Source organism: Sparus aurata, unplaced genomic scaffold, assembly GCF_900880675.1.
Source record: "Sparus aurata unplaced genomic scaffold, fSpaAur1.1, whole genome shotgun sequence".
NCBI lineage: Eukaryota > Metazoa > Chordata > Actinopteri > Spariformes > Sparidae > Sparus > Sparus aurata.
The window spans coordinates 3,586-23,136 of record NW_022045112.1 but is presented as its reverse complement, the minus strand read 5'-3'; the positions used below and the strand labels follow the sequence as shown (position 1 = coordinate 23,136).

Below are 19,551 nucleotides of genomic sequence, written 5' to 3'. Positions count from 1 at the left end.
TCCAGGTCTGTAATGCTATAGTCTACGGTGCTGTTGCCAAGAGGAGAGCTGTGTGTGTAGAGACCATAGGAGTCCCTCGAAGCCGACCGTTTAACCATGTACAGACCCAGTGTTTGACACAGCTGCAGTAGTTGCAGCCCGCTTTTGTTGAGAGTTTTGTCAAGTTGTTCCTGTGGGGGTAAGAAGGGAGGGGGATGGCTGATTTGGCCATTGTATACGTTTGTCTCCCTGTGGGGTAATAGAAATCTGGTTCTATACCGGTCCTGGCATTAAGGTCCCCACAGATCAGTACACTTCCCTGGGCCTGGTAGTGACTGATCTCATCTTCCAGGATGGAGAACTGTTTTCATTGTAGTAAGGGGATTCGATGGGGGGGATGTATGCTGCACACATGAATATATCTTTATCGGTGGCAACAACTTCTCTTTTTATTTTGATCCAAATTGAAAATTCAACTATTTTGATTAATTGTATTGACTGTACAAGGTTTGCCTTATACCAAATCAGCAATCCTCCTGAATCCCTGCCCTGGGTTACTCCTTTCAGTTTGGTGGATGGGAACACTATCTCTCTGTAGCCTAAGGGACAACCAGTGGGCATGTCTCCTCTACTACAAAGTCTCCTGCAAAACTAACACATCTGTATCTCCTAACTCTCTGGTGAAGTCTGGGGTCCTGCTCTTAAGGCCAAAAGCAGAGGACCTCAGACCCTGGATGTTCCAACATGAAATAACAAATGATTTAGATTTTATTTATCTGGAAAAAAAATTAAAAAACTCCAATAGCATTCAATGTTAACATGAGATATACTTCCAAAACTATTTTTGTCAATAAAGTAATTGATTTAAGAACACATTAACTATATCAATTTCAATTTTCAGTTATGATCCCACATTTATGTTTTTTTTAGAACATAACACTTTTTTTCTTTTTAAGAATAAATAATAAATATATAATAAACAAATGTATAAAAAGATAAATAAATCTGGCTATTGTGGTACCTGACCTATCAGGTGAGAGCAGAGCAGGCCGAGCATCTGCTGGATGTCTCTCAGCTCATTATGTGGGGGTGTGGTGGTGTGGGGGTGTGGGGGTCAAGGTTATAATAGTTTGGGATTTTTCATTATAGCTTAGTTTTATTTAGTTTTGACTTTTTTTTCTCTAATTCAGTTAGTTTTAATTAGTTTTTAGAGTGGGTTTGCTAGTTTTAGTTAGTTGTCCTTTTATTCTACATACTTAGTTTTAGTTTAGTTTTTATTAGTTTAAGTATTAGTTTGAGTTTTTTCATACTTCGGGTTATTTGGTCAGGTGCAGGATTCAAAAAGATCAGAGTAAATATTGTGTAATAAACCTCAACAAAAGATACATTTTAAAAAATGTATTCAGTTACTGTTACCAATCTGAGAATAACATGAACAAACTGAAAAACCCGATACACTCTACAGGTTGAGTCATTTGAGTCAAAGAACTGGTTCAGTTTGGGGCACTGGTAGAAACATCCAGTTGTTCAAACACAACAAACAAAGAAACCCTTATTTCACATGTTCAGTGACAACTTGTTAACATTTTTCCACAACTGTCAGTGAGTGAGTGAGTGAGTGAGAGTGAGAGAGAGAGAGATGGGTGTACTTCAGTCAAGCAAAAAATTCTTGTTGATCTTGAGGAAAACACGTGGCTCCAGAGTAGTGGTTCTGTTCCTCAGGCCAGATGACAACAGTCCACACACTGAGAAGATGCGCTCCACAAAGGCTTGTGAAGCAGGGGCACTAACAAGATCTGGTGCCACAGAGGCAAGTTTGGATAGACAGCCTCTCTTGATCTCCAGAACTGCATGGTGTCTCATTAAACACACCCTGTTTGACGTCATCGCCATACTTCGTCATTTCGGTCCAACAGACTGTTGCTCCCTCAGGCTCATTTGTCAATGACACATTGACCTCCATGCGGGAGGCAAGGAAGCGGTATTTCTGAAGGATAGTAGGAGGGGAGTGTGCTGCAGTTTGAGTGGCAATGACATTACCCTGAGAAGGAGTCGCTGGGTTATACTGAGCTGCCAGGTTCTGCACTAAAGACTGTGCTGCCTTCCTCTGTGGCACCATGTCTGGTGTTTGAAGAATCAGTGAAACACTTGGATCCAGTAAGCAGGCTGTTGCTGGTGTAGCATCAAACTGTGGGGAATCAGGACTAAGAATGGCAGCAAAACGTTCTCGCAAGGACTTCAGCAGCACTTGAGCTAACTGCTTCCCAGCAGCAGTAGTCGTCATCAGGTGTGCCTCAAGGTTGAGCAGGCCATGGCACTACTTGTGAGAGTGACTGGCTGTCATTCTGAAGCTGGTCTGTGTGAATGCAAAGGGCTCAAGCAGCTTGACCAGGTTCTCCAGCTTAGCCCAATCGCTTGTGAGAAGGTTGTCCATGCCCAGATCCTCAAGTACTTGGTTAAGTTCAGTTCTGATCTCCCGCAGCCTTCTCAGCATATCAAAAGTGCTGTTGCAAGCGTGTGCTACATCTCGGGCTAGAGTTTTGCCACACTTTTTGATCATTGCTTCATTTGCCACTGACCATTTCCTCACGGCGTGTACCAGCTTTCTTGCTCTTGATATGAGCGAATCAGTATTTGGGTGCTTCATAGCAGCTTTCAGGGTGAGTTAAAGGGTGTGGGCCAGGCACGGCATCCTCTGGAACTTGTTGTTCTCTCCATCATCTGGCAGGTCAAGTTCTTAGCAAAGGGAGAACAGACAAACAAATAAGGGGTGTCACGATTCTCCAAATCCTAGAATCGATTCAATTTCGATTCTAAGGTCACGGTTCAATTCGATTCTCGGTTTTTACATTTATTTTTTTTAAGCACAGGCTGCTATGCCATTTTTAGACTAGACTTTTATGCAATATATAATATCTGACCTTGTTCGCAATGCACCACACTACATTGTCAAATTTAAAACATTTATTAACAACATAATGTTACAATAACTTATATCTTCAGTCAATTAGAAACTTAAACAGAATAACCTGCCATCTAGTTTCTGCAGAGCTTGCAAACTGTGGCTTTTTGTCAACATAACTCACTGGAAATCCAAATACTTCCACACCTTGCTACTTCAGTGAAAGAGGAGGGGGTTCAAGTTCTGTCGATGGGTCTCCATTGTTGTAAGAGGGGCGGAGCCCCTTTCAGGAATAGGGCGGTGCGTGAGGTGCGTGCATAAGGTGTGAGTGGGGCGAGCGAGAGTGAGGGAGCGTGCATACGTGCGGACAGTGAATGAATGGGAGAGGAAGGAAAGTGAAAGCAGTAGCAGTACTAGTGACAGCAGTAAAGTGTACAATACAGTCTGCAGTTTGGATGTGAATAAAGGCGACGGCTCCTCCAGATACAGCAAAGCTTCTGGTATTATTTCCCGACCAGCTTAACATGTGAAAGGGGGTTCACCAACAGTAAACACAAACTTCCGCCGCACAGGAAATCCTCTCCCCTGTGCTTCCCGACCACGGTCTGGGAGCCGAACAGGAATAGTGTAACACCATGCTATGGTTTGGCTGGCTGTAGCTATAGCTGGCTTAGCTAGTAGCTAAGTTAGAGGAGGTTTACTCGCAGCACATCAGCACTTACCGTGTGGGTTTTTTTTTCCGCTTGGCAAGCCGACCGGACGTGACATGGGGGTGTGGCAGCATCGACGATCCCATTTTTAAAATTCGAAGTTCGAGATTTTTACTTAATTTTGGTCGATTTCGATTTAAAATCGAAATCATGACGCCCTTAAAACAAAAAGATCATTTATTTTCATCAAATGTAAAACACACAAAAGAATGGTACAGTTTAATAAAGAATTATTTATGAATTAGGACTTTGTCTGTAGTAACCCTTGGTTTTACAGCAGGGATGATAACATTACTTGCTTTATGATATTTAATTCTTGCACTGTTAGCACCCTAAATTTGTTTCCACAGGATAGGACATTTAATATTGTATGTTCATAGTAAACCCCAATATTAGATATGAAATCATGACATGACAATAACTATGATGTCAATGTGACATTTATACATTTTAAGTTTTAACAGATGTATACCACTTGGGACTCACATTTTAGATTTTGAATAGGAGTGAGTAAAATGACAGCAAGTACATTATTTTCCTCTCTTTTTTTGACCTCTATGGGGTTAATATCAATTAAAACTTACAACACTGGTTATATCATTGTTACATTTTATATCCAAATAAAAAAATCAATAAGACTAATGTATTTGGCACTCTAACCACACTCACCGAGGTCTCCAGTCTCTCCAATCTCCTCATCCTCCTCGTCTGTCTCCTCCGACTCTGATTCGATCCACAGTTCATCCAGACCATCTTCACAGCACCTCCTGGCCGAGCCTGTGAACCACATGTGGACTCCTCACTTTGTACTTGGCTTCTATCTCTAAGCAGCCGCACAGCTTTGATTATGTGGATGAGCCGTTATCTGTCACAATGAGCAGCACCTTGTCTTCTCCTATACCCCATGCTTCTAATGTCTCATCAATGCAGCGAGCAATGGCCTCCCCAGTGTGTGGGTGCTCAATTCGGTGTAGGTTAAGCAGCGCATGGTAAACCTGGCCTCCAGGTGCATAATGAAAACATGCTGACACACCCATGAAAGATGCTGTTAATCCTCTCTTGCTCCAACCATCCACATAGAGGGTCAGCTTCCTTGCATCCTTTATGATCTCTTTCAATTTGTGCTTTGCCTTCTCCATCTTGGCTCCAATAAGGTTATTCACTCGTGCAGCTCCGGGTGATTTGAATTTTGGCTCGAGTGAAAAGCTAAACTTTTTGAAGGCAATCGAGTCACACAGTCTTGTAGCCATACCAGTCTCAATAAACATATTTACGAGTGCATCTTCCTGCTTGTGGTGTTCCTGCGAGTTTACTAACCAGCAGCTATTTGGTCGTCGGTGAAAGCAGTCCATTATGGTTGTCTCCTCCTTCTCGGTGCTAACTGGCCAGGATGTCGCTTCTCTTTCAGGGGAGCTATTACACTTTGTCAAGGTACTCGCGATTAGCATTCTTGTGCAAGCTTCTCAAATGGACTTTAAGATTCGTGGGGTTTTTTCCGTTGAGACGTATTCCACATATTTGATCACCTGTTTCCACTACAAGGCACTTGTGTGACTGGTGTGCTTCTGCGTTGTGTTGGTTGAATGATGCTGTGACACCGGGACCTCTTTGGAGACAATCTCTGTTTATTCTGACAAAATAGATAACAAGCAGAACCTCCATGTAAATCGTACCATCCACTCGAGCTCCTCTCCCACAGGAGAACTGTACAAAAGGGGCCGCCCGCGACTACGCGGTAAAATCATTATACAGTGAACAAACAACATATTTAACAAAACATACCTGACAAAATAGATAACAAGCAGAACCTCCATGTAATCGTACCGTCCACTCGAGCTCCTATACAAATAAAATGCAGATAAAGATATCGACAAACCCGGAAGTTAGTTCGGTTTGTCATAGAGTCAAGCTAGCGATTTTCAACTGTTAAACCACTATTTTAAAATGCAACTCTGTTAACATGTATATATTATTAGACAGGAACAGACATGACAATAACATTGGGACCAGAAATACATATAATAAACAAAGAGAAACATTAGGATGGTTCAGGATTATCAACTGAATGAAATAAGGTCACCCACCTCTCCCACAGGAGAATTGTACAAAAGGGCAGAGGTGGGGGGCGCAGGAAGCATTTATAGTGGGGACCACAGAAGAAGAAATCAAAAAGGAGGAGCTCCGAGCTACACACAGTCTGCACTGGATTCGGAGGCATTTTCTTGTCAGGCAGTAACAGATTTTGTGTAATTATATACATATTTAGTTAATCTCACAGATTGACCCCGGTTACACTTGCTTTTGTCTTTCTCGCCGTCGTCAGGGAGTCCACCTGCACATGTCTAGACTTAAAACTAAATGATTGAAATCATATTAACATGCACACATGCAATGAATAAACTAATTATCAGGCAAACATCTAAGTTTGTTTATCAGATTTCTCATAATCAGATAACTGACCTTTTCCAGATGAAAGATATCAGATTATGCTATTCTCTCTCTCTCTCGCAGTGTTGCACTCTTGCATTGTCAGCATGTTCAAATCAATGTTTTAAAAAATGTTATCAAAAGTAATGATAATTACAATAATTGCATTATACTGTATTAGTCCTTACCCTACCTGTATACAACAACACTAACTTCCACCACAGTCCATTAAATATCTTTACAAGATGTAAAAGCTCCAAACAATCTCAAAACTAAAGGAAATACCTTAAAGAATAATCCAACATAAAACAATTTCTCAAAAATATATATTTATTGTGTTGTCAACAAACATCTGACAACTATGCCACAAAACTGTATGTATTCTAACTCTCTATCTGTAAAACAGTTTTACAGTTAGAGAGTTAGTGCTCTTGTCCTGTCCTCTCCCTCTCCTCTCCTCTCTGTCTGTGACTATCACTATCTGTAGCTTTTAACTTAGCTTAACAGCACTCGTTATTGAGTAGGCTTTTGAACAATGCAGGATAAATGTTGCAGACAGCCTGGACCTGGCGCTTTTAGTAAATGGGATGTGTTGTTGTTGTAACTTCTGTAACTATGTCTGTGTGGTATAGACCTCTTACCCCGCGAAGCACAGTGTGAGTAGCAGGCTCCGTTCACGCTGCTGCAGCTGCTAGCTCGGCCCGTTGGAAAGAGTGTGGGGTGGACTCAACCATTTGTAAGAATGGGATGGGGGGGGGACTAATCTTTAAAGATGTAAATAGCACATTATTGCACGATTATAATGAGCAACCGCTTACATTGTGCTTTTTAATAAATACTACTGCATTGTTCAAAAATTATTAATTGTGTCTCAAATTACTCAAGGGGGGGACAGCTTTACTGGAGGGGGGGACATGTCCCCCCTGTCCCCCCCCCCGGGATTTCCGCCTTTGGCCGTCGTATTCAAAGAAATCCCATATAGGACTCTGGCGCTTTCTCCCAACTTTTGTCGCCATTTTCCAGGTAGAGTGGCGCTGACAAGCCGACTCTAAACGACAAGTGACGGACCGTGAGGTGCCGTATCGTGCCGCATCGTGCCGCCAGCTGACGTAAAATTGCTCGAGCGAAATATTTTTTTTTATTTCGATTTCATATAAATCCGAAATTGACAAAGACGAAAACGAAGGGAATTTTATCCATACTTTCAGCACGTTTTAGTTAGTTTTGTAAACACACAATACAGTTGCAGTTAGTTAGTGTTTTTTTATTTTAATTATAGTTTTTTTATTTTTTTCAATTAAAGAAAATGTTTTTTCAATTCTAGTTTTCGTCATTTCGTTCGTTTTCGTTAACAATAATAACCTTGGTGGGGGTGTGGTGGTGGTGAGGGTATGGCCTGCTGTTCTCCTCACTGTCTGAGCATATCTCAGTGGGGCCAGGGTGTAGCTCCCGTTGCTGGGGTTGGGGTGGGACCCTTGGGGGCAAGAGTGGCTCTGGTCTGGTTTGAGGGGGATCATAGCTGCTCTAAAGGGGTCTTAGTTGGACATGGTGTGGAGGAAGGTGAGGATGATCTGTTCTCCATTGGGGTTGTCTGGTTGGTGGTCCAGTGGGGGGCCTTGTTGGTCTGAGGGGGTTGTGGGTCGAGCTGCTCCTTCTGTAGGGTGTGGATTGGTCTCTGTTGAGAGCGACGTCTTTCTGTGTCCGGGCGAAGAGGGGGACTGTGTTTTAAAACAGGTGGACATGGTCGTAGAGACAGTTGACATCCAGGGTGGGGTGGTGGGCCAGGTGGACGTTGGGCCTTAGGACACAGTCTCTGGACATGCTGCTGTTGATCCTGTGGATGCTGTCAGGGTGGGAGTCTTTCCTTGGTAGCAGGGTTGACATGACCACTCTGCTGATGGGGAAGGTGGTGGAGGCTTTCTCTATCACTCTTCTGAGTGACCCTGATACTCTCTCCTGCTGGCTCCTCAGGTCGTTTGAGCCAGTGTGAATGATGATGTGGCTTGGAGATCCCAGCCGCTCCTCTGACAGCAGAGGGCTATTCCAGAAAGGAGGTTCAACAAACTCTGAGCCTAACCCTGAACTCTGAGTTGACTTACCCTGTGAAGTGAAACTCTTGAGTTTTCAGTTCCAGAACAGCTGATCTGAGTTAGGTAAGTCGACTCTGAGTATGTTAACTCTGAGTTGACCTCGTGCCTGACGACTAGTAAAAAGCCATCATCATCAATGGAGCTCGGATACAGTGATTCACCATGGCAACAGGGGAGAAAACAGGAAGCAGACATTTTCTGGGGAAAAAAGTAACACGGCTGCGGCCGTAATAAAAATCACTGACAGAGTTTTAGATGTGGTCGTCTTTTCATTTTGAAGTTAACATCACTTTCTTTTATATTAGCCTTTGAGGAAGTGGTTGAATGTTGTTCAATGTTTTATTTTAGGCCATTTTTTTTTTATTTAAATCGGCTGAAAATGAAATATACAAACAGTCTCACGATGGCTCCTCACTTTGGTTTTATTTCACATATCAAACAAAGTAAAAGTTTATTCAGTGGATATTTTAACTTTTAGTAGCTTCAACCACCAACAGATGCTGTTTAACACACATCAGTGTCCTGACATCCTGCTGAGTAGTTGAACATGAAGTGGTGCTCACCTCCACCTGCAGCACGTCCGACAGAGGCAGAGGAGCTGGTCCTGAGTCAGGTCACAGAGGAGCTGGTCCTGAGTCAGGTCACAGAGGAGCTGGTCCTGAGTCAGGTCGCTGGGTGAGCAGAGGAGCTGGTCCTGAGTCAGGTCGCTGGGTGAGCAGAGGAGCTGGTCCTGAGTCAGGTCGCTGGGTGAGCAGAGGAGCTGGTCCTGAGTCAGGTCACAGAGGAGCTGGTCCTGAGTCAGGTCTCTGGGTGAGCAGAGGAGCTGGTCCTGAGTCAGGTCACAGAGGAACTGGTCCTGAGTCAGGTCGCTGGGTGAGCAGAGGAGCTGGTCCTGAGTCAGGTCTCTGGGTGAGCAGAGGAGCTGGTCCTGAGTCAGGTCGCTGGGTGAGCAGAGGAGCTGGTCCTGAGTCAGGTCGCTGGGTGAGGCAGAGGAGCTGGTCCTGAGTCAGGTCTCTGGGTGAGCAGAGGAGCTGGTCCTGAGTCAGGTCGCTGGGTGACCAGAGGAGCTGGTCCTGAGTCAGGTCGCTGGGTGAGCAGAGGAGCTGGTCCTGAGTCAGGTCACAGAGGAGGCTGGTCCTGAGTCAGGTCACAGAGGAGCTGGTCCTGAGTCAGGTCACAGAGGAGCTGGTCCTGAGTCAGGTCACAGAGGAGCTGGTCCTGAGTCAGGTCTCTGGGTGAGCAGAGGAGCTGGTCCTGAGTCAGGTCACAGAGGAGCTGGTCCTGAGTCAGGTCGCTGGGTGAGCAGAGGAGCTGGTCCTGAGTCAGGTCTCTGGGTGACCAGAGGAGCTGGTCCTGAGTCAGGTCGCTGGGTGACCAGAGGAGCTGGTCCTGAGTCAGGTCACAGAGGAGCTGGTCCTGAGTCAGGTCACAGAGGAGCTGGTCCTGAGTCAGGTCGCTGGGTGAGCAGAGGAGCTGGTCCTGAGTCAGGTCGCTGGGTGAGCAGAGGAGCTGGTCCTGAGTCAGGTCGCTGGGTGAGCAGAGGAGCTGGTCCTGAGTCAGGTCTCTGGGTGAGCAGAGGAGCTGGTCCTGAGTCAGGTCGCTGGGTGAGCAGAGGAGCTGGTCCTGAGTCAGGTCGCTGGGTGAGCAGAGGAGCTGGTCCTGAGTCAGGTCGCTGGGTGAGCAGAGGAGCTGGGTCCTGAGTCAGGTCACAGAGGAGCTGGTCCTGAGTCAGGTCTCTGGGTGAGCAGAGGAGCTGGTCCTGAGTCAGGTCACAGAGGAGCTGGTCCTGAGTCAGGTCGCTGGGTGAGCAGAGGAGCTTGGTCCTGAGTCAGGTCTCTGGGTGAGCAGAGGAGCTGGTCCTGAGTCAGGTCGCTGGGTGAGCAGAGGAGCTGGTCCTGAGTCAGGTCGCTGGGTGAGCAGAGGAGCTGGTCCTGAGTCAGGTCTCTGGGTGAGCAGAGGAGCTGGTCCTGAGTCAGGTCGCTGGGTGACCAGAGGAGCTGGTCCTGAGTCAGGTCGCTGGGTGAGCAGAGGAGCTGGTCCTGAGTCAGGTCGCTGGGTGACCAGAGGAGCTGGTCCTGAGTCAGGTCGCTGGGTGAGCAGAGGAGCTGGTCCTGAGTCAGGTCACAGAGGAGCTGGTCCTGAGTCAGGTCACAGAGGAGCTGGTCCTGAGTCAGGTCACAGAGGAGCTGGTCCTGAGTCAGGTCACAGAGGAGCTGGTCCTGAGTCAGGTCTCTGGGTGAGCAGAGGAGCTGGTCCTGAGTCAGGTCTCTGGGTGACCAGAGGAGCTGGTCCTGAGTCAGGTCGCTGGGTGACCAGAGGAGCTGGTCCTGAGTCAGGTCGCTGGGTGACCAGAGGAGCTGGTCCTGAGTCAGGTCACAGAGGAGCTGGTCCTGAGTCAGGTCGCTGGGTGAGCAGAGGAGCTGGTCCTGAGTCAGGTCGCTGGGTGACCAGAGGAGCTGGTCCTGAGTCAGCAGAGGCTGAGGGCGTCACTCACCCCCAGGACCAACATTAGAGGCAGACACACACTTACTTTCTACAGATTCAACTCAAAGTCATTTCATCTTATACTCAATGCGGCAGCAAACTAGAAACACAGATTTTGAAATTACATTGAGAAGCCAAATGTAATGTGAGTTATTTCTCTTTTTCTGGCTGCTGGAAGGTGATTGATTAACCTGCGAAGTGATTAAAAAAAAATTTTTTTTAAATTAAAAAAAAATGAAGAGGATTGTTCAGATGTGAGAGCACGTCAGCGATGACGTGTAGCCTGATATTCGCTGTGCAGCCGAAGAATATAAATGAGGGACTGATGAGAAGCGTCTGCTGTTCGGTTCAGTCCTCGTCAGGGAGTGAGAGCTCATCTAAATGAAGCTAAATTCTCCTCCTGGTGTAAAACTATGTGAATTATTTCTGCTTCAACATGATGGGACTGAGAAGGGAAGGACAGCCGCTGTCAGACAGCTCCGTCACACTCAGGGTTTCTTCAGGTGAACCTGCAGTGAGCAGGTTCTGTTCACAGAGTCAGTTACCGCAGTAACAGACCCAGAGTTTAAGTTACCTCTCTTTCTGGAACTGAAAACTCAGAGTTTCTCTCATCTCAGGGTTAACAAACTCAGAGTTTTCACAAAACCCGCTTTCTGGAATACCCCCCAGGTCAGGACTCGACAGTGCGACTGTTTTGCTCGCATTTGCGAGTTGATTATTTCCTGTGCGAATAGAAAATTACATTCAGTCGCATCAGTGCGACTCCGACAAAACTGTAGTACATGCACCGTTTTGCTGTTTACGTGAGCACTGAGCAGTAAACACCCACATTTTTTCTGCCGTTTATCCGCAGTTTTGAACAAACGCCTCACTACAGTCGCTCCCTTTCTCTGGCCACTCTGTGTCTGCGCTCGCTGCAGCTGCCTCCTCCCTCTCTCCTCCCTCTCCTGTTGCTGCTTCAAACATGACACCGGCTTTGGGACTGACCGGCTGATGATTGGCTGTTCTGCCTTAAGTCCCGCCTCTCTTGCTGTGTTAGATTTTATTGTTCAGCTCGTACTGATGATGAGGGAACTACCGCAAAATACCCAATAATAGCCTGGCGTTTATTTGTTTCAATCACTTAACAGACCAGGCGTTTAATTCCCTCCTCACAAAAATCCGGGATGAAAATGTCACAAACTTGTCCAGCTTCTCTGAATTCTCTGGCATCTTTCTGGGCACAACACGTGAAAAAGGCGAAAAGGAAAAACGTGCAGTGTCAATGGTCACGTCTTCTTCCTTGATGTTTTTTCAAAATAAATTAGACTCGCAAAACAAGCATATATATAGTTTATTATCATTATTATTATTATTATTATTATTATTATTACTATTTTTCTGCATATTCTTGACTTTGAATGGGAGCTGCTGTAAAGCATTTCTGTTTCTGAGTCATATATTATGCAGTCAGTTGTCCATATTTTAAGTTAAATTAAATGAATCAAGACAGATGTCACATGTACATGTCAGGGTGTGGTTATTATAGGTGCCTTTAAAAAATGATCCAGGTATACTGATCCCTCCACTTCGGGATAATTAATGGTACTATTTGTACAGTGTTTTCAGAAAATCAATCACCTGAAAAATGATAACAGAATTATAGGAGTGAGAGAAATGATACATCTCAAAATATTAAATATGTTGTAATTTCAATTTTGAAATTTTAATACTTGTTATTACGCAAACCCCTATTACTTTCTGCCATCACTGCCAGATCATACTGATTTTGCAGGGACAGACTCTCCAAACAATTAAATGGGAAAAATTTCAGTTTATAAATAAGTCTTTTTTTTTCTCTCTTTTTTGCAGAAAAATAGATATTTTCATTTTTTTCGTGGCTGGGCCACTATAATTACACATGGGGCCAGTAAAACTCGAATCTACTGGCCAAGCGGGCCAGTAAGAAAAAAATGTTATGTTGGACACTGGGAGGCAGCCGGGGCACTGTAGCTGTGAAGCTTTAAGACCTCCACACGAAGCAGCCTGGCCGTGTCCACAACAGAGGACCTGATGAGCATCAGCCTCGAGGGGCCTCCACTGGAGAGCTATGACCCAAGTCCAGCCGTAGAGAGGTGGCTTAGTTCCAAGCGGGTCAGGAGACCAGACTATGTTGACTGCTGGAGCAGGGACATTCTTCCAGTTTAAAAGAGCCAGTTATAACATTAAAAATTAGTCTACAGGGTTAGGGTTAGGCTAAATAAGTACTTTATTTGTTTGAAAATGACGTTTTTACCAAAATTGCAGAATTTTCATTGTGCTACTAAAAAAATGTTGTGTGCTACTAAATTTTTCAGCATGGTAGCATAGTGCTACTTGGAAAAAAGCTTAGCGTCAAGCCCTGCCCCAGGTCCATGGCATGTTGGGTGTTTGGACACCTGATTTTAGCCACTGTGTGGGTGGGGAAGAGTTTCTTTTCATTTATGAATTTGCCATTGGAGTCGATGAGGATGACAATGTCTGGCTTCTCTCTCTGCTATGCTGGTCTGGAGGGATGAGGGGTGGTGTTGGTCCGTGGGCTGGTGGTGGTGTTGGTCTGTGGGCTGGTGGTGGTGTTGGTCTGTGGGCTGGTGGTGGTGTTGGTCTGTGGGCTGGTGGTGGTGTTGATCTGTGGGCTGGTGGTGGTGTTGGTCCGTGGGCTGGTGGTGGTGTTGGTCCGTGGGCTGGTGGTGGTGTTGATCTGTGGGCTGGTGGTGGTGTTGGTCTGTGGGCTGGTGGTGGTGTTGATCTGTGGGCTGGTGGTGGTGTTGGTCTGTGGGGGCTGGTGGTGGTGTTGGTCTGTGGCTGGTGGTGGTGTTGATCTGTGGGCTGGTGGTGGTGTTGGTCTGTGGGCTGGTGGTGGTGTTGATCTGTGGGCTGGTGGTGGTGTTGGTCTGTGGGCTGGTGGTGGTGTTGGTCTGTGGGCTGGTGGTGGTGTTGGTCTGTGGGCTGGTGGTGGTGTTGGTCTGTGGGCTGGTGGTGGTGTTGGTCTGTGGGCTGGTGGTGGTGTTGGTCTGTGGGCTGGTGGTGGTGTTGGTCTGTGGGCTGGTGGTGGTGTTGATCTGTGGGCTGGTGGTGGTGTTGGTCTGTGGGCTGGTGGGAGGTCCGGGTGTAGTGTTAGACTTTGAGCTAGAGATGGGGCTGGGGGTAGAGGGAGGCTGTTGAGTCGGTGGGTCTTGGTGGTCCTCAGTGGGGCTCACAGGGTCCTGGCTGTGGTCTGGGTATGAGTCCAGCTGCTCTTTCAGGGCCTGTTGCGGCTCTCTCTCTTCTTTCTCCTGAAGCTCCTCTGACAGAGCAGTCAGCTCTCTCCTGTAGCTCTCTCTCTAGGTAGAGGAGAGAAATAGCCTCTGTACAGGCAGTTGTGAGGAGCCATGGGAGGAGCCATGGGAGGAGGTTGCTGTTGGACTGGCTGCTGTTGGTACTCCTTGGTAACGGTTGCTAGGCTTGTGCCGTGTTCTGATATTCATACTTCCATGAGTACACTTTAACATAGTACACTATCCGCACTTACTAAGTACACAGATTTTCAGCAGGTGAGTGTTGTTCCAAATCTAATACTCTGTGGTGCACTTACCGGAAATTACAATCGCGACAGCCGCCGCGGCTCGTCACCCGCCAAAAACATCCCGCTTTGAACGGTGAACAAAAGACATCTACGACTTACTTTTCAACAATTACAGTCCTACAATCCTGCAATATGGCTTCGCTGCAGGCGCTGTCGTCTCAGTAGCCATTAAAAAAAATTAATTCAAGCTGAGTGCCTCTGCCTGGCTCCGCTTCTTCCGCTACGTAGACAAGATGCCGGCCGTTTAGTGCGTAAAGTGTACATCGTTGCACACTCAACGTTTTTGCCGTTATGAGGGCAACATCCGAGTCCTTAAGGTACACTTCTTTTCGCCGCAATCGATATCGGAACACCCTAAGTACTCAAACCAAGTATAGTAAGTACGGGAAGTATGGATATCGGAACACGCATTGGGTTTGTTGTGAGCTAGCTGACCAAACAACTCCAAGCTAGCTTTGGTTTATTTATTTTTAACAGTTATTGTTGTTACATTTTTTTACAAATGTTTTGATAGGTTGTATTGTCTTCCTGATGTTCTCACTCACTTGATTTTTTTTATTTCCTCTACTACTACTACTACTACTACTACTATACCACACAAAGATTCTTAGTTTCAGTTTGTCCTGATAGAGACAGGAGAAGTAGTGACTTTAAATTACCTTTAATTCACGCAGGTTGGTTTATCAAAATCAGACTTGAAAAGAAAAACAGGTAAACACTGTACAAACCAAGGATGGCAGAGAGGTGCACTGATGAGCAGCCGGTGAGTTCACAAACCAAGGAAGAAGAGTTTTTCTGCATCACGATATCTTCTGAAAGACAAACACCAGGTAGATACCTACACAGAGGACAGAGAGGTGAAGCCGAGTCAGGAGTCCTGTCATCTCAGTCATCTTCTACAAAGCTTGTTTACTGGGTGAATGATATTTAACATCAATAATTCGACATCTTCATCACGGGATGATGATAAAGGAAACTACTTATAGCACCTCTGGATAAACGTGTGTAATGTGTTACATACATACACCTCCAGATAACAACACTAACTTCATGACAAAAGTGCTGAATACTTACTGGTAGCTTCCCACTCAGATCTGCTCAGCGTCCCCCTGCACACAATAAACAACACTGTTAGACAAAACAGGACTGTACAAATTAAAACCGATAGAAGGAGGTGCATCCGAAAACCCACCAGTGGGAGTTTCACACCAGCTCTGCCACAATGCCTCTTTAGCATGGCAGTACTCTCCTCTGCTGTCTGTAGCCTGTTGACCCTCCATCCTCAGTGGGATAAGGCTGAAAATAAAAAACAATTGAAAACATAACTACAAGTACATACAAGTACGTGACTATTACATGGAAATGTGTTGGATACACCTTGAAAATGCCGTTCTGTAACAGTTTTTACCTCCAGAGCCATCATCTTCATCATGGAGGCTGCGATGCTGTTCCTTCTTCACTTTCTCTTCAAAGAACTCTGAGAATCTCTGTTTCAAGACCAGGCGCATGTTGTAACGCTTTGCCATGCTGACACAAACACAAAGACAGAAAAGTGCACTCGAATCTTTACATGACTCAATGAGTACAGACAGTTTTCCCCAGTAGAGTAACTTCAGTCTGTGCAGTCATCAGTTTTTATTTATCATTACGAAAACATTTTCTAAAGACACATCTGCACTGTAGCTATTATAGTCCAGAACCAGAAAGATTCTTTAATGTTAATATTACCACAAACATTGTGGACATTAAGATGAGGTGTTGAGATTACTAATAACTTCTCACTGTTCAAAGAGAGGAAAGTAGACAAGGAACTCTGGAACGTTGACAACATCCTCAAGGCTGAAGTGATAACTGGCATTTGAAGAGTGGATAGGAGCCTTTGGACTGAAAGGAAACTTTAAAAACCTCATTCCCAAATGACAGAGAGTCTGATGCCTCCAAACGTTTACTGTCAAAAGGGAGCAGAAAAACAGGAGAGAAGAGCGCGTTTAACATTATGTAAATTCCAGTCACTCAAAATCAACAAGCTCTCCACAAGGTCACACAGAATTGAATTCAACATGTCATCACTTCTCAGACTGCAGATACCAACTTAACAGCATTGTCATCCACTGTTCTTACACAAGTTCGAAGGCATCAGGGGGTTGTTCCAATGAAGAAACCACCAGGCTTCAGACGCTTGCAGGCATTCTCAGCATCATGTCGGCCTTCTGTTCGCTTTCAAATGAATAATGATATACAAAACTGACAGCTGCAGATATCAAACAACCTCAGCTCAGGATCGTCCAGCTTCTCTGACAAAACCTCCTGCATACACAGATCAAAGGAGTTAGTCAAACGCTTATGCCGCTTTAAAGTGAATGACAACGTGTGAGAAGAAAACGACGAAGACCCAGAAGGCACCAGTTATTATCAAATACATAATACTTACTAATCCATGACTCCTACTTGACCCTGAAGACAACTCCTGACAACTGACAGTCACTGTGTGCGGGAATATCAAGATGCATCTACTGTACTTCTACCTGGATGCAGTCTGCCTTGATCAACTGATTTGGATGGGAGAAATAATCGACTCTTAGATGCATTGCGACATGGACAATTCTGAATCGATTTATAAAGTCTAAAATCGATTTTGTAAATGTTAAGTGACACCGTAATGGTGATGGAACGCAAGAGACGGAACCCGTAATTGCGGAAGTGCAGCCCCGGACAGTCGATTGGTGCGCACATAACAAAAAATATGAGATGGCTGAGCGGAACATTCAACTGGCAGCCTCTGCTTTAACAGTGAGTGTGTGGAAGCATGGCTGTAGTTGCTACCAGCTAAAGGACCATCGAGTAAGCAATATCACATTTTTCACCCAACTCATAAAGAGCGAGGCGAATTAACAAACTCTAACCACAACTTTGATTGCCGAGGACTTGCGTCTGTATTCAGTCACACTTTGTTGCACACCACTTGCATTTCAACATGTTGTGCTAAGTTTAAGTTGTTTTAATGTCTGTGATACTATTTTGTGCAACTTTATCATTCTTTTATTGAAAGCCTTTTAACTCTTTCCTTTATCGGCTGGTTGAACGGGTTGTCTGTGAAGGAGAAAACAGCTTAAATATCACTGTCAAAGTATGTTCCAAGATTATTGGCATTCAGCAGAGGAACTGGGGCACTATCTGGCAAAAACAAGCAGCTGAGAAAGCAAAAATAATCATCAGACAACGTTATGTCGACCGAGTTTTTATTGTTGCCCTCTGGTCGACGCTATAATGTGCCCAAGAGCATATCAAATCGATATGCGAAGTCTTTCATTCCATCTGTCATCAAACTCCTAAACACAGACCCCACTAATTTTAGAAGAATTTAATTTTTTATTTACTCATTCATTTATTTATGTATGACGTACCCATGTGCCTCTTAAATTGTTTTCTGACTGACTGAATGAATGATCGTTGTAATGATTTTATGTATAAATAAAGTGGTCTGAACTGAACTGCAAAAGTTGTTGCACAATGTGTTGAAATGCAAGCAGCATAAAGTAGCATAGCATCGGGATCTGCTGCCTATCACCCATAACAGGAGGATTTTGTGAAAGGAAATCTATTCTTATCTTTGACTGAGAGCTGCTTTTTCTTTAATGACACAGAGAAGAAAAATTAATCTCTTTATTTTTATTATCAATGACCAGAAGTAGTCATGTTTTAGTATGATAGCTGATACATAGGTCCATAATGTGTTGAAATGCAAGCTGCATTGATTATTGCATTGAAAGCTTTTTTATTTTTATATGCTACACTATACTGTTTTTCTCTTAGGGATATGCTCATTGCCTGTAACAGGAGGATTCTGTGTTCAATTCAAATCTATTTGTGACAAAGAAAAGCGCTTTCTTTAATAAAATTTTAAAAAATTAAATATTAAGTTAATTCATCTGTTGATTTTCTTTAATGATCACCACAAAAGTAGGAAGTGATTAGTAAACTCAGATGATTATTATCATCATCATCATCATTATTATCATTATTATTTTAAATCATGCATGGAAATGTACACAAAAAAATTGTTGCATCAAGATGCATCTATTATCGGTTTAGAAGAGAATCGTTGACCTCGGAATCAGTATTGAATCGAATCGTGAGGTGCCAAGAGATTCCCACCCCTAGTTATTATCCGTGAAGGTCCTGATACTGGAAAATGATACTAATCTTCATAAGAAAAAAAAAAAACAATCCAAGGCCTTGGTTATCAGCTACTCAAACAGTGGTGACAAGGTCAAGGGGGGGTCTGTATGATGATTTTAATAGAACACGAAAGACTGTCTTGGTTTTAAGTGAGATACCCTCGGTTGCCATGTTTTATAGACCATCTTTGATTTGTTGAAAGAAGACTTCAGGACATCAAACTGATAATGAAGTTCTTTATGTATCGACTGAAGTCATCTGCATAATAATGCTGCAGCTTGTTCAAAAACAGAAGGAACAAGTACTGACTTTTGCTATACTACCAGATATTATAAATGATCATTCTTCAGAAAATATTTTTTTTTAAAACTGAATTACAAGACAAGCAAGACAAAAAAGTAAAGCGCAATTTGATGAATGGTTGGCAGATTTGCTTAAATTATAAACTTGGATAAAGATGTTTTCGAGGTTTATGGATTGAAAGTCTGCTGTAGTGCTAAAAAACTAAGGGAACTTTGCCATTAACCAAGAAACTGAATAATTCAAAAGCAGGGAAAGTACCAGTGGAGATGAGGGCACACCTGAAGTGCTTCATGTTGACTTTACTGTTGGCAGACCCATCCCTCCTCAGCCACATATTCAGAGTTCTTATGAATAAAAAGTCAGGGTGGTTTCCCACTAGGCATTGCTGCAAACGTGTTTTGACCTTTCTGACTTTTGTTGATTTTTAATCTTACCTTACAATGGTCTTCATATGAGCCAAACAGGCTCAGACATTGAAGATCAACTGGCAAGTCTGATATTTTGTCACAAAAGACCTCAAGACAACTGTCTTCAGCTGCAATACGAACATTTCAAGCTATATGCAACCAAATAGAGAAAGATGTTGAAAGATGTTCGAGTCTCTAAATTTCACTCCAAGCCCATAAATCAAGTTAAAATGGATGCACTCCCTCAAGTTAACTTTTCCTCTTCTATGATCACTCCTCGTATTGGCTACTGGGAAAAGCTCCCCCTTTCCATCTCCAAATTAATATGAAAAGAAAGGAAGCCTGTTTTAAAACTCACAACTCTCAAGTGATACAAGACTCAGGGAGGGCTAGCCCTGTCAAATTTTATGATGTACTTTTGGTCTTGTGCACTACATCCTCTCTCTACTCACTTCTAGTTCTCCCCTCTCTCAGAGACCAATTGAGG

The 19,551-nt window shown here is 44.2% G+C and overlaps 1 pseudogene; it reads right to left on the bottom strand.

Annotated features, from left to right (window-relative positions):
* Positions 1-14,885: 14,885 nt before the first annotated feature.
* LOC115577734 (mRNA cap guanine-N7 methyltransferase-like) lies at positions 14,886-16,545 on the bottom strand (annotated as a pseudogene).
* Between the last annotated feature and the right edge of the window lie 3,006 nt (positions 16,546-19,551).